The sequence below is a fragment of the Dasypus novemcinctus genome, chromosome 8 (assembly GCF_030445035.2).
Source record: "Dasypus novemcinctus isolate mDasNov1 chromosome 8, mDasNov1.1.hap2, whole genome shotgun sequence".
NCBI classification, from domain to species: Eukaryota; Metazoa; Chordata; class Mammalia; order Cingulata; family Dasypodidae; genus Dasypus; species Dasypus novemcinctus.
This window is the reverse complement of record NC_080680.1, coordinates 46,055,046-46,071,018: the sequence shown is the minus strand read 5'-3', so window position 1 is coordinate 46,071,018 and position 15,973 is coordinate 46,055,046. Positions and strand designations below refer to the sequence as shown.

The 15,973-nt window shown below is 41.6% G+C and overlaps 1 protein-coding gene across 2 annotated transcripts in view; it reads right to left on the bottom strand.

The window, feature by feature from the left end:
• SLC1A1 (solute carrier family 1 member 1) overlaps positions 1–15,973 on the bottom strand; it is an 83,623-nt gene that overhangs the window by 57,837 nt on the left and 9,813 nt on the right. The window contains exon 1 of one of the 2 annotated variants that reach the window (XM_058301795.2): positions 878–1,044. The exons of the other annotated variant lie outside the window; for it this stretch is intronic. The gene's annotated coding sequence lies outside the window, so the exon portion shown is untranslated. Of the gene's footprint in view, positions 1–877; positions 1,045–15,973 lie in introns of those variants that run through there. 2 annotated transcript variants of the gene reach the window in all.

Sequence of the window (15,973 nt, the reverse complement as noted above, 5' to 3'; positions counted from 1 at the left end):
GGGAGGAGGGATTTCTATTTCTCTGACCCCTGGCTCCCTTCTATCCAACCATGATTAAACTATAAAGCCATATACAAAGATGAGCTGCCAGTAGAGATAATGGGTAGCCACTAAACATGTTTGTGTAGGGGCAGGTGTGTAGGACATATTAGAAAAGGGAGGAAAGCAGAGAGGAGGCCGGGCCTGGGCAAGGAAGGAAACCATAGGGAAGTGAAGAAGGTAAAGGAGGCTCCACAGAAATGGGAGAAATGGGCGGCAGGAGAAGAACGGAGAATGCCACATCTTTGACTTGGGTCACAAAAATCTTTGATTAGATAATAAAGGGGAGGTTTCAGGGCCCGAGTGAGTAGGAGTAGGAAGCAGTTTCCTAATTCTTCTTTCCCCGAGGAGAAAGGAGGTAAGCCCTGTTTGACTTCAATTGCTTGCTCAAATTAAGCGCACCATTCTTGGTTCGGTCTGTCAGGCACAGCTGGTGTGTATTATGTTCAACTGTCAAAATGTTCAGGCTGTTCAGAGTTAAATTTACACTGGTGTCTTCTGGAGGGATGCCGAGTGCCTAGAGCGCACCTGCTTTGGAACCTGGCTCATTCACGGAATTGCAGGTTACTTCCTTTTTCCTTCTGGCAACTCACAAAGGAGGAAGCAGGTCAGCTCTCACCCCAGCATGACTAGCTCTCAAAAAGATCTGAAACTGGAGGTTAATTACAGGGATGTGGCTTGAATTCAGGACATTCTGAAGTGGTTGGAGGGAAGAAACTTTTCTAACCAAGTATTCAAGAGCTCTTTTACTTCAGGGAGAGCACCTGATTGGGGAGGAAGGCAGAGGATCTAATTACTTGACCCGTACTGAAAAAATACAGTAAGAAAGCATCTTTACCCTAGGCTCCCCGCATGGCCAGTCAGGTAGTCTGTGGAGATGGAATGGCCTGGGGGAGGGCAGGGGACTCTGACGGATCAGCAGCTTGCAGGGAGAGGTGAGGGAGAATTCTGGACTGGGCCACCAAGGCTGTCTGGAAAGATGACTCTTCTTTTTCCTAGAGGAGGCTGGAACCCAGAGAAAGAATTTTCAGACAGCAAATTCTGGGGACAGAAACCAGAGGGATGTCTGGAGGAACTCAGCCAGGTTGAGTAAGCTCTCCTTTCCCGCCCCTCCCCCACCCCCCTTCCACGTGGACAGGAGGCTGGTGTCCCCCAGGGTTTTGTCTTCCACCCTCTTGGGCTGCACATTCTCCCAGGGTGATCCTATCTGCTCTCATTGCTTCCATTTCCATCTATATCTCTTGCCTAATTCTGCCTTCCAAGTGCCTGACTCAATATCCAATTAATTGTTTTCTGGCAATCTCTACCTGTATATATACCTCAACATGGGAAAATTAAAGTTACCTTTCTTTTCCCTGAAGACCTGTGATTTTGCCTCCTTGACTTTCCCTTGTGGTATTAAAATATGTCCACACGGTACAACACGAACAGTGAGCCTTAATATACTAATATATTATAATAATATTGTCTCATAATTTATAACAAAGGTACTACACTAAAGCAAAATGTTAAAAATGGGGGTAGGTATATGGGTACTCCATATTTTGTGCATGATCTGTCTGTAAATCTACAACTTCTCTGATAATAATAATAATAAAAGGACAAAAAGAAAGAAAAAAGTGCCCACAAATGCTTTGACACTCTTTCTGTCAGGATATGGAGTCTCTGTCCCTTCCCTAGAACCTGGTGGGCCTTTGTGACTGCCTTGATGAAAAGAGTGTGGCAGGAGTGATGCTGTGTGAAGCCCCAGGTAGGCTAGAATGGGCTGCTCAGTTTCTGGTTTCTCTTGGGATATTTGCCTTGAATCCCTGAGGTGCCATATAAGAAGTCCAGCTACCCTGAAGCTGCCATGTTAGAGAGACCTTATGGAAAAATCAGAGAAAGACAAAGAGAGGGAGAGATGCTGGAGGAGCCCCAGCTGTTTGAGTCTTCTTAGCCCAGGTGGCATTCAAGTGAGTGATTAGATGATTCCAGCTCCAGCCACCATCTCACTGTAACCACAAGAGACCCCAAGAGAGAACCACCTGGCCGAGCCAGTCAACCCTCAGAACCATGAGTGATCAGGATAAGATGATTATTGTGATTTTAAGCCACTAACTGTTGAGAGATTGGTTACACAGCAGTAGACACCAAAAAGTTCTCTATCTCCATAAACTGTGTGGTCACTGCAAACATTTTTGGAGGGTGAAACAGTTTGATAAAGTTATAAATTCTAAAAATAGATATTGGATTATGTTTGTACTCTGGTCTATTACTGGGCATGATTGAGTTAATGATTAGGGCTTTGATTGGGCCATGTCATAAGGGTGTTAAGTCCCCACCAAGGTTTGGGGACTCTCAGATAAAAGGCATGGCAAAGGACAGAGTTGGAAATTTTGATGTGAGCATTTCTGATATGGGAGTTTTGATGTTGGAGTTTGATGTTGAAGTCTTAAGCTGGAGCCCCAGAAGTCAGCATGCAGAAGAAAGAGAAGCAAGCCCCAGGAAGAGAGTACCTAAGCCTGGAGAAGAACACAGAGAAATAGAGATGGCTGCTTAGACATGGCAGAAACCCCAGGGAAAGAGACAGCTATTCACCTGATAGTGACCTTGTAGAGAGAACAGAGGAACTGAGCCCAGAGGAACCCAGGAAGCTTGAACCCTTGCAGATGTCAGCAGCCATCTTGCTCCAACACGTGGAAATAGACTTTGGTAAGGGAAGTGACTTAGGCTTTATGGCCTGGAAACTGTAAGCTCCTACCCCAAATAAATACTCTTTATAAAAACCAACCAATTTCTGGTATTTTGTATCAGCATCCCTTGGGCTGACTAATACAGGGGGCTTACCAGGTAATAGGCTCTGGTCTATGTATTTTACATAATGAATTCTGATTGATCTTCACACCTTACCACAGGAAATGACTCCACTGGGATACCCAGGCAGTCTAGGCTACAAAGTTTTGCCTCTGGAGAAATTCTAGTTGATGTCTCATCCCATATAGGCCCCCAACATTGAAGTCACCAAGTTCTGCAGTTTCTACTTACTAGCCATCTCTCAAATACTGCCTTGGTTCAGGCCCACCTCCCTTCTCACCAAGACTATTTCATCATCCTCCAAAGCCCTTCCTGCCTCCAATCTTGTCTTCTCTAATCCATCCAAAGCCAGAGCAGCCTTTTCAAAGTGCACATCTGGCCAAGCCATTCTCCTATTTAATGGCCTTTCAACAGCTCCCCGACACAGGATGACACCCCAGGTCCTTTGGTCCACACGGCACCAGTCCTGACCCACCTGAGCTCCTGGGTCCAAGTCCGGGGTCCAGCCCCAGCCCAGTCCCAGCACAGCCCCGGCTCCTGGGTTCAGCCCTGGCTCCTGGGTCCAGCCTATGCCAGCCCCAGCCATGTCACAATGCTGCACTGTTTCAGTTCTGCCTTGTCCCATGCCCTCATCTCTGGACCTCTGCACATTGTTCCTTGTTTTCCCACTTTATCTCCTTACCATTTCAGCCCTTTCAAAACTTAGCTCAAGGATGTCTGGAAAGCCTTCCCAACCTTCTCCATGATCCATGTGGCACAGGTATTCCTGGATGAGATAACCAGGCAGGCCCTGGCTGGCGCTGCAGATTTAGAGATAAGAAGTTCTTGCACCTTCATGCCCAACTGTATCCTTGGTGGGAATTATGGCAGCATCAGGCCACAGGAGGCTTTGCTCTTCAGAGATGGGGACACACCAGAGGGTGGGAACTCCCTTATTGTTACACACAGACCACCTCTTACAAACCTGGACTTGTATGCACCAACCTGACTTTGAAGGTGTGTGGGTTTTTTAAAGTATATCTACCATACAGTAAAACTGGCTTTTTTTGGTATACACTTCTATGAATTTCAACATATGTGTTAAAATTCTTATAAACATCACCAAAATTAAGTCCCGTCACTTCCGAAGAATTCCCTCATGTTATATGTTTATAGCCATACCCTCTCCCCTCCCCTCATCTATAACACCTGGCAACCACCAGTCCATTCTCCAACACTATGGTTTTGTCTCCTTGAAAATGTTAAAGAAATGGAATCATATGCTACGTAATCTTTTGAGACTGGCTCATTTCACTCATATATATAATATATATAATGTCTTTGGGATTCATCCAATTTGTTATGTATATAAACAGTCCATTCTTTTTACTTACGGAGTAGATTGCATTTTATGGCTGGGTTGCAGTTTGCTTATTCATTCACTTGTTGAAGAATTTTTGGGTTGTTTTCTGTTTGGGGTAATTATGAGTAGAACAGCTATAAACATTTGTAGACAGTGGTTTTTGTGTAAACATAAGTTTCTTTCTTTAGGGTATGTACCCAGGAATCAGACTGCTGGATCATATGGTAAGCATATGTTTAACATCATGAGAAACCGCCAAACTTTTTCAGAGTGGCTGTCCCATTTCAAAAATTCCCACTGACAATGTGTAAGTACCAGTCACTCCATAGCCTCATCAGCACTTGGTGTTGTGAACTTTTTAAAAATTTAGCCATTCCAATAGGTATGCATGAGCATTTCACCATGGTTTTAATTTGCATTTCCCTAATAGCTAACGATGTGGAACACTTTTACATGTTTATTTGTTATTCATGTAGACTCTTTGGTAAAGTGTCTGTTCAAGTCTTTTCCTCATATTTTAAGTGGGTTGTTTGTTTTCTTACTAATGAGCTTTAAGAATTCTTTATATGTTCTAGATTCAAGTTCAGATATGCTGGATAGGTGATCTGCAGTTATTTTCTCCCAGTCTGTAGCTTGTTTTTTCATTCTCTTAGCAATGTGTTTCATAAAGCAAAAGTTTTACTTTTTATAAAGTCCAATTTATCATATTTTTTCTTTTATGAATTGTGGTTTTGGTGTAATGTCTAAGAACTCTTTTTTAACCATAGGTCACAAAGATTTTTCTCCTATGCTTTTTCTTTTAAAGTTTTATATTTCACTCTTTCATTTTAGATTTATTTTTTGAGTTACATTTTCTATGAAATGTAATACACAGGTTGAGGTTTTTTTTCCCGCAAATGGACATCCAGTTTGTTCTAATACCATTTGTTGAAAAGACTACCCTTTCTTCTTTGAGCAGATTTTGTATCTGTCAAAATCAAATGAGTATTATTTACAAGTCTATTTCTAGGTTCTCTTGTTTCATTGTTCTACATTGTCTATCACTTCTCCAATACTGAAGTCTTTTTAAAAAACACTAAGGTCTTGAATACTGTCTTAAAATAGAATAGTGTGATTCCACCAACTTTTCAAAATTGTTTTAGCTATTCTAGTTTCTTTATCTTTCCATATAAATTTTAGAGTTAGGTTGGCTGTTACATATACAAAAAGTCCTGCTGGGATTTTTGTCAGAACTGCATTAAAATTATAAATCAATTTGAATCTTTACTATCTTGAGTCTTCCAATCCATGAACAGGTAGATCTTCCCATTTATTTAGGACTTTTGTAAATTTCTTTCATCAGTATTTTAGTTTTCAACATACAGATCCTATACATAAACTGTGAAAGTTATACATAATCTTTCACTTTTTGGAGCAGTATTTTTAAATTTCAGTTTCCAACTGTAATTGTCAGAATATAAAATAATGATTTTTGTGTATCAATGTTGTATTCTGCAAACTTGCTAAAATCACTTATTTCTTCTGAAAGTTATTCAATAGATTCTTAAGGATTTCCTATACAGAAAATCATATCATCTGTGAATAGGTACAGTTTTAGGTCTTCCTCTCCAATCTAGGCCTTTTATTCTTTTTCTTACCCTACTATATGGACTAGGGCTCCAGTGAGATGTTGAAAAGAAGTGGTGAAAGCAGAATCTTAGGTGGAAGCAGTCAGTCTTTCACCATTAAATATGACGTTAGCTGTAGATTTTTTGTATTATAGAAGTCTTAAGATTTTAAAGCAAAAATTCAATTGTAGTCCTTGATCAATTTCCTTCCCCTCTCTTTTCCTCTTCAGGTTTTTTTTTTTTAAGATTTATTTATTTATTTATTTCTCTCTCCTTCCCGCCCCCGCCATTGTCTATTCTCTGTGTCTATTTGCTGCGTCTTCTTCTTTGTCCACTTCTGTTGTTGTCAGCGGCACGGGAATCTGTGTTTCTTTTTGTTGTGTCATCTTGTTGTGTCAGCTCTCCGTGTGTGCGGTGCCACTCCTGGGCAGGCTGCACTTTCTTTCGTGCTGGGCAGCTCTCCTTACGGGTTGCACTCCTTGCGCGTGGGGCTCCCTTATGCGGGGGACACCCCTGCGTGGCGCGGCACTCCTTGCGCACATCAGCACTGCGCATGGGCCAGCTCCACATGGTCAAGGAGGCCCGGGGTTTGAACCGTGGACCTCCCATGTGGTAAACGGATGCCCTAACCACTGGGCCAAGTCCGCCGCCACTCTTCAGGTTTTAAAGCAGCTTTTGTCTAAATCAATAAATTTCAAATATGTGTTTAATGTCTAAACAATGCCAAAGGTTTCTCTAATACTAAAACCCACTCAGGAAAGCAGACAAGTACACAATAGAAACAACAGGTAAAAGGCAGGACCTTGTTGTAACTGCCACCACACATTGATTGTGCCTTCCATTGATAGCATGCCACGGGACTCCCAGTCCTCCTTATGCTTCATGTGGCACTGAACCCATAACTAGTTCAGAGGATGGTGGAACAAGGGCGATGAAGATGGCTGAGGTCTGGCCAATCAGACCATCCCATTCCCTCAGCCAAAGAATGTCCTGAGGAAAGGGTTTATGACCCAATCAGGGCTGAGCGAGGCTTATGCTAAAGCCTAGGAGTCTTGTTGGAGCAGATGGGGGTGAGAAATTTTCGCACTTTTGCTGGGCAGGGACCTGGGAAAATAGAACCTTGAATTGTGCTGGCAGCTACCTTGTCATCAGTGGAAACATCTTGCCTGAGAGTAAAAACAACACAGGATTGCTCAGCCTGGATGTTAAGAGGGAACTGGTCCAGATATTGTCTGAACCCCTGAAGCCAGCTGTACCTGAAGCCAGTTGCTATTTCTGAACTCTTAGTTACCCGAACAGTAGATTCTATGTCCGGTATCCTATCTTTCCAGCTTAAGCCTGTTGGAGTTGGATTTTCCATCACTTCCTATAAGAAGAGTGCTAAATTATAGGTGGAAGAGAGAGATGGTGTCACGGATGTTCTGGGTGCCTCTTCCCTCAACCACCCCTGCCCTCATTGCATGGAAGAAAGGCTAGTTGTTTCTGGGAAACAATAACAAACAGTAAAAGGCATTTGCAATTTTATATAGTGCCTCCACGTGTATTAGCTCATTTGATCACAACGATGGATTAGATTTTTTTTCCAAATTCTACTCAATTTATTCATTTTTTAAAAATATGTTACATTAAAAAAAAATGAGGTCCCCATTCGCCCTCACCACCCCCACCCCACCACTCCCCCCACAGTAACACTCTCCCCCATAATCATGTCACATCCATTGCGTCTGGTGAGTACATCTCCGGGCATTGCTGCACCCCATGTCCTGTCTTCTATACCATAGCCCACACTTTCCCACGTTCCATCCAGTGGGCCATGGGAGGACATACAACATCCGGCAATTGTCCTTAGGGCACCACCCAGGACAACTCCAAGTCCCGAGAATGGTCTAGAAATGACTATAAAATGCATCTAAGACAGGGGTTCTTAACCAGGGGTCTGTGAGCTTGAAATTAAATTCAAAAGCATTATTCTTAAAGGGATGTGTTGGTGTAGGTGTGATATATTTATTAAATAATACACAGTAGAGTGTGGACTTAGTAAGAAGTCCGTGGTTTTTCACCTGACTAGAAAACGTGTCCATGGAACAAAAAAGGTTAAGAATCCCTGATCTAAGATGACCACCCAGAAACCAAATTGAATCAAATATGATGAGCATAGTCATTTGCACATTAACACTTGAGGATTTGTTTACTCTTGAAATCTTGGGATATTTCGTGTGTTGGGGGGATTTTCGGCCCCCTTTATTTTATTTTATTTTATTTTATTTATTTATTTTTTTTAAAGATTTATTTTTATTTATTTAATTCCCCTCCCCTCCCCCGGTTGTCTGTTTTCTGTGTCTTTTTGTTGCGTCTTGTTTCTTTGTCCGCTTCTGTTGTCGTCAGCAGCACGGGAAGTGTGGGCAGCACCATTCCTGGGCAGGCTGCACTTTTTCTTTCGCACTGGGCGGCTCTCCTTCCGGGTGCACTCCTTGCGCATAGGGCTCCCTTACGCGGGGGACACCCCTGTGTGGCACGGCACTCCTTTGCGCACATCAGCGCTGCACAAGGGCCAGCTCCACACGGGTCAAGGAGGCCCAGGGTTTGAAACGCGGACCTCCCATGTGGTAGGCGGACGCCCTAACTACTGGGCCAAAGTCCGTTTCCCAGCCCCCTTTATTAATATTGCCTTCATGGACAACAAATGTTCCCTAGAGCATTAGGGTGTGGGTGGGGCACCGTGTGTGTATGTGGGAGGGGAGTGGGGGAGATGATGAGGGAAGGAAGGAGGCAGGGGGAAAGAGAGGTAAGGAAGGACAGATGCAGGGGGTGACAGGAGGAATGAAAGAGAGACAGAGAGAGAATCTAAGCCAAAACTCATAGCTGCTAGTCCTTCCTACTGAGACCCACTACCCCTTTCCCTGGTGCCAAAGCACTGAGAAGGATTTGCAACATGTGTAAGGGCTCATGACTGAGCACTTCAGGCAGTTTCAGGGTTCTGTATCTTAAATTCAACAAGCTCAATCTTCTATTGTTACTGACTTGAGGTTAAATAAGCAACCACACCTTAATCATCTCCATTTAAACAAAGGTAAATATAAACTTTTAATTTTTTTCAAAATAAACAAGCAAGTTAGAGTTTTCATTTTGGCTGGAAAATACCAATATTCAGTGCAGGTGGCAAATGAGTTATGTAAGGCGGCCTGGCTCATTTCGCAGGACCTGTTGCTTCTGAACTGGTAACACAGATCTAGATCGTAATCTCCATTCCTCTGTGGGACTCAGAATCTCTTAGCCTGGCGAAACCTCCAGAAATTCTCTAGGTGTAAGAATGGACCCAGTGATGAGGAAGCCTATTACCTCTTCCAGGTGACAATTAACTTTTGCTAATAGAAAAGTAAAAACCTACCTTCAGACTTTTAATGACCAAGTCTAATATATATCCAAGCAGTTGCTCAAGGTCTACAGGAGCTACCCAGGTAGTCCAGGTAGGCTAACTAAATTCTTGTCATGGAAATAATCTCCAAATAGGGAGAGAAATGGGCAGGATTTGGAAAGGGTATAAAAGGATACCTGGAAAGGAAAACTAGAAATAAATTTCACTAAAACAAATGGAAGTTGCTAAATACCACATCCAAAAAAGGCTAAACCATCCAAGACTGATTCAGCTCCAACCTATGGCCCACCTTTCAGAAACCAGTTCTATTTTCCATTCTCTCTAATGCATCCAAAGCATTCACTGGAGATGAGGCTGGTTCTGCTGCTGGTTCCCGGGGAAGGTCATATCTTCCTCAGTGTAGAAAGATGTTCTCCAGTCTGGGAGCTTCAGGACCACGCTGAGCTCACTCTAAAATGGCTTCAGTGACCTGATCTGCCTTTTTCTGGGACCCCCAAACTAGGAGTAAAGTATGTTTGGGATGATTCAGGTTTAGGTTAGAGTTTAGTTCCTCAGTGTCTTCACTCAAAAGCCCATACAAATGACTGGGTACCTGGGATCAATGAATTGATATAAGAAAGACTTCTTTTCTTCTTCAATGAAGAAGATTTTGTAATCAATCACAAAAATATTTTGGGGCAATGCTAGATGCTAAGAATATGACAGATCCATCTAAGACTACATTCTTAGCCTCTGGAAACATTGGTGAGAGAAAGAAATGTGAAAATAAAGCACTACACATATAGTCATTCCACACAATCCTGAAACAGGATGTAAAATAGGATAAGAACCTCTGTACTCATATTATTATTGTCTCTTCCATCTCCAAGCCCAGGACCATTCTAACTATGGCCTCCTCTGTGAACTCTTTCCCAAATCTACCTCTCTTCTTAAAGATTCATGACAGTTTGTAGCTTTCTTGCAGCATTTACCACATTAGGCTCATACTAGGGTTACCGCTGCCTCTGACAGACTGTGAAGACAAAATACAGACTTCAACTCTACATCTCCTGACAGTAACATGGCTACTTGTTGAATTTAAATTGAGATCCTTCTGGCAATATATTAGGCTTCATTTTTAAAGAAGTTTTGGATAACAGAGAGGTTCAACTATGGCAGGGGAGGAACATGGGTGTGGGGTGTTATTGATAGGGGGCACATGGTCGGAAGGGAGTTCTCCAGGGCATGTATACAGGGTACATAAAAATGTTTGGATATTTTCATAGTGGTTTCAGTTAAAAATGACAACTGAGGGAGTGCTGAGTTCCTAGCCAGGGAGCTCTATCACATTCCCCGATGGAACAGTAACAATCCCCCAAGTGCAATGACAAAGACCAATAAAGACGGATGGTCCAATAATGAGCCCTTGATACTGATGGCTATGATTATGAGCCTGTGCACCTGAAATATGAACTAGGCCTAAAGCAGCAGGGTGCCTAAGAGTTACCTCCTGAGAGCCTCCATGTTGCTCAAATGTGGCCACTCTCTAAGCCAAACTCAGTATGTAAATGCATTACCTTCCCCCCAGCATTGGACATGACTCCCAGGGATAAGCTTCCCTGGTACTGAGGGATTACTACCAAGCACCAGTTGATGATGTAACTAGAAAAAGACCTTGAATAAAAGGGTCAACTCAGGTCAGCAGAATATCTCAGCCTACATGTAGTATCAGGAATTAAAAACTGCTTTATGACTTTGGATAACAGGGGGAAATGGAAAGGACAAATGAGTTTATATGGCTATGAGTCTCCAAAAAAGAGTTGGGAGGTCATCAGAGGGGTAATGCTTATGCACACCTCAGCAGGGTCCCAGAGACAGCCAAAGTGGATACAAGCCCAGGTACTGGTTCTCCTGAGGGCTACAGAGACCCACAGGTCTATGGTCATGGCAGATGGCTCTGGAGTTCAGTGCCATGTCAGTTGGCCCTCTTTGGAGTTTGTGTTCTTGAGTGTGATGGAGTTGGATTCAGATGTGACTTTTCTACACATGTCTCTTCTGTTACTTTTACTGGACCTGTGGTTAGCACTAGGGTTGGTATATACTCAGGAGATCTGAATCTCTGGACAGTCCATGTGACAGCCAGGCCCTGAGCCTCAGCAGACTTGCAACTCCTACCCTCTGGTTCATTGGACTTACCCTGGCCAGCTAACAGGGAGGTGAAGAAGGTCAACCACCATACCAGGGAGCCGAGAGTGCCTACAACTGCAAGCAGTAGAATTGCATTCATCATCCATGTGGAATCAAAGTCCCCTCTTGATAGAGAGGGGGAGTAGACATAACCACCCCAGGGTCCACAGGATGGAGGCATAGAGTATGGATTAGAGTGGACTTACTGATATTCTACTATGGAACTATTGTGATTAGTAATGGAAGAAATTGTAGCATTGATGTGGAAAGAGTGGCCACTGTAGCTGCTGAGGGTAGGTAGAGGGAAGAAGAGATATGATGTGGGGGCATTTTCAGGATTTGGAGTTGTCCTGGGTGGTACTGCAGGGACAGATGCTGGACATTGTATGTCCTGTCATGGCCCACTGGGTGGGCTGAGGAAGAGTGTAAACTACAATGTAAACCACTACCCATGTGGTGCAGCAGTGCTCCAAAATGTATTCACCAAACGCAATGAATGTGACATGATGATGAAAGAGGTTGCTGATGTGGAAGGAGTGGGGTGAGGGGGGTGGGGGTATAGGGGGACCTCATATTTTTTTAATGTAGCATTAAAAAAAAATTAAGGAAAACAAATTGAGTTCCTAATTGATTGCTAAATGAATAGATTTTCCCAGCAACAAGCAATACTTTTCATCTTACATGCCAATTCCATTTGATTAAGAGTGGTTGCCTAGACCATAGTTTTGAGAATTCTGAGGCTGTAACAGAGCTGGCCAGTAAAGTGTGCTATAATCAACTAGTGATCTTGCCATGGGGCAAAATTGGGAGTGGTGCCATAAATACTGTATACCTGTGGATATAAATTAAAGGGTATAGAGTATACAGAAGGGTGATTATTTCAGACTGGGCAATTAGAGAAGGCTATATGATACAGAAAATGGAAATTAGATTCATCTTTAAGGATGGGTAGGATTAAAATTGGTGAAACACATGTGCAAAAACATCAGTTCAGGGAAGTCCAACACTCCCTGGGTGAGCCACAACTAGACAAGTGTGACTACAATAAAAGATCAAATAGACAATTTATATAAGAGAAGAACAGGGAAAAGGACTAAACACTGCAGAATGCCACAAGTTAAGGGAGAGCCAAGAGACAGAAGGGATGGAGCAAGAGGGAGGATAATAAGCTTTACTTGATTACCCTGCAAGAGTGATGTCTGCAAGTTTTGTTGTTGTTGTTGTTGTTTTATCAATTAGGTGTAGTGAAGTTTGCTAGCAAGGAAGTTGCCTTGCTTCATAACCAAAATATCTAAGCTTTAGAGTCAGTCCTAGGTGCAAATCCCTGCTCTGACTGTGACCTCAGCTAAGTTATTTCAGCCTTGTTTCAGTGTTCTCATCTGTAATCTCCCTAACTTATGTGCTGAAGGTCGAATGGAAAACAAGTGTGCATAAAATTCAAGTAGGCTCCCAATAAATATTAGCTATTATGTTTAGACACAAAGAAATAACTTTTTAAAATTTTTTTAGTTTTTGTTTGTATTTTGTTTAGAAATAACTTTTTGAAGGAGAAAATGTGTCTGTTTTATAGACTCATAATCTGAGGAATCTTACATGAAACATGAAGTGGTAAAGTGGTTCTGAAAGCATTTAAGTAAATGAAATACCTACAGAAATTAAGCTAAAACGTTTTATTTTCAAGGAATGGTGAGAGGCTTTCTGTAGTTAGGCATTACTGGGAACGACGCATTGTTTTGTTGACTTAATACTTGACTGAATTATAAGTAACCAGATAACTCTTAAGCAACAGAACAGTGGTAGAAAATAATTTAATTATACAATCTCAACTAAATTCCCTCCTGTAGGAATTTCCCCATTAGTCCAGGAGTAAATGTTACTGTTTTAATCATCTGGGTGTTCTGAATCCAGATAGTTGCCTCAGTGCAGTTATAAGAATAAACACAAGAGTGTGGACACACTTTGAGGTCATTTCTGAAGTGAAGTTCCAGTTCCAAAGGCTACCAACGTTGCTTTAATGTGCAGACCAAGCAGAAAGCCACATGATGCTGGCATCACGACCTGCCTAAAAACATGGAGAATTGCTCTGACGACTGTCTTGGGCACAGTGAGCGACTCTGGGACCAAAGACCCTTTGGCCTGAACACAGTAGAACTGGTGGGAGGGTCCTATCCCCTCAGTGCTGGCTCTGAGGGGCACAGTGCCTCCCCTCTCGGCTGAGGGGGGCCACAGCCTGAGAGCTCACACAGCTGAGAGGTGGAACGGGGAGAGGAACTATCCACGTCTGTGCCTCTGGGACAAGGTCGGTCGCTCACGAGAATGTGCCGGAGTATTTGATGGAGAAGAAATAGTCTACCACTGGTAATGGAACGGGCAGTGAGCAGACATTTTTCAAAGTAGGGTAGTAACATTTCTGGCAAGGAGTGAGTCACTGAAACACTTCCTTTCCATTAACAGAGGTGTTACTGTGACTGTACTAATTACCACAGAGTAGTCTTTGTTGCATTTTAGAGCTGTTTCCTCAGCAAGAATAACAAATTAGTCCCTTCCAAACATATCTACTGAGCTAATCTGTAGCTCTGAACTGAGTTATTGATTTAATACTAGCTGTCTCCAATACTATCCCCTATTGGGAGAGGTAAGTTTAAATTTAAAACAGGAAAGGCCATTTAAAACATTTGCTATGTTAACACTCTGCTCCAGGGTGTTTAAATGGCACACATGATGACATCTAAAATTAGTTCATTTTCTTCGAGAGTGCTTGAGTCCCCCACTGGGTATATGACCCCAGATCGCCAGCGATGCAGGGGATACACAGTTCCCCCTTAGTGGGAGAGCTTCCCTGGCACCAGACAAGTGGAAAACTTCCTTTACAAGCAAGTGAGCACATGTGCATCCCATGCGCTCCCACAGCAAATTGGTAATCCCGTTTATGTACACCTTGCCTGAATTAACCCAGGATTTTTGCCTATTTGAGCTACTACAGCTGCTCCAGATCCTGAATTAGCACACGATAATTTTCTACATAGCACATCCTCATTTGAAGCATCCTTTATTTCTTACGCCTGCTGCTCAAATTTTTGACAGGTGGGTAACTTTGATTCTGTAGTTATATTGTGTTAAATAAAACACTATATCTTAGATCAAGCACCCTCTGACAAGACACGTATCTGTCAACCATCTTCTCTTTTCTGAGTACTGCAACCAGAGACAGACTCTCTTCTTTCCTCCTGTCACTTACATCCAAAGTCCTCCAGATAGATGGCCTTAACTATGTATATACCAACTATGACCTGCAGAACCTAAAACTTAAAATGATTTTAAGATGCATTTTATAATTCTTTTGGGTTATAATTTTGCTTGGAGCTTTTCTTTGATGGGTTTGAGGTATATACTTTGCATAGGACAACCAAAAATCACATCCTTTTCAGTAATTCCCCAAATCTAGTGGGTTTTCATTTGATTTAAAAAACTGAAAGCACCAAGCATAGGCATTCAAAGCCCATTTTTTCCCCCTAATTCTTCAATATATGGAAGAATATATCACTATTTAATGATTCACTTTGAAAGGGACTCCTTCTCTAAGGTATTTAAGCAAGGTGCTTCAGGGCAGATACATGCAATACACACATGCACTCCTGCACACAAACACACACACTTTTAAACCTAAAGTGACTTACACAAATCTAACATTCTAACAACTACCAAATTCCTAGAGAATAGGGAAACCAATTCAAATGATAATTATTTTCCTAATAATACAGTTGTGTCTACAGCATGCTATAAACAAATATATGAATACAAATCTAAATATGATTAAACAAGTAACCATGTATTTTCCATCAGCTTTTCAGAAATATATAAGCACAAAGCTATTTTTTTCTTTGAAAGCAAAAGTCCCCTTTACATATGGACAATTATGCCAGTGTTGTTTTCCTTATATCAAACTGATTATTTATTATGTATTGTGGAAAGAACTGATTTTGAGCATATAGGAACTAGGCTATTTCTACCATTTAAATTAAAGCTTTAAAAGACACTATTATTTTATTTTGTGTTTTTGGAGTATTCTATGCTTCCTGAACATTTTAAATTAGAGACATATGAAGTTCAAATGTATGTTTATTAGACCTCATATTACTGCGGTAATGGAGGATTTATTTAAACAAATCAATTTTATTGGTACATATTAATAAATCATACTATTCAGCCAAAGTGTATAATCAGTGGTATTTGGCATAATCACATGGTTGTCCATTCATCAGTTCAATCATTATTACAGCATTTTCATTATTCCAGTAATAAGAAAAATAAACAAAAAAAAAACTCATCACCTCTCAATCTCTATGCTTCTGCTGCCATTCATAGCCTTTATTCTGTTTCTGTGTCTCTAGTTTATTTGTACCCATATTTTGGATAGATAGGAGCCAAGCAATATGTAGTGCCTTGTGTCTAGTTTCTTTCCCTTAGTATATTTCTTTTTTTTTTAAAAAAAAACCAACAAAACACCCTTAATGATTATTAATATATTACTATATACTACTATCCATAGTTTGTATTAGATGTATTTTTGCTTGATATTAACATCTTGTAAAAATAATGTACATTTGATCAGTTTTAGCAAAAAAGTCTTACATGTGCAATATTACCCAT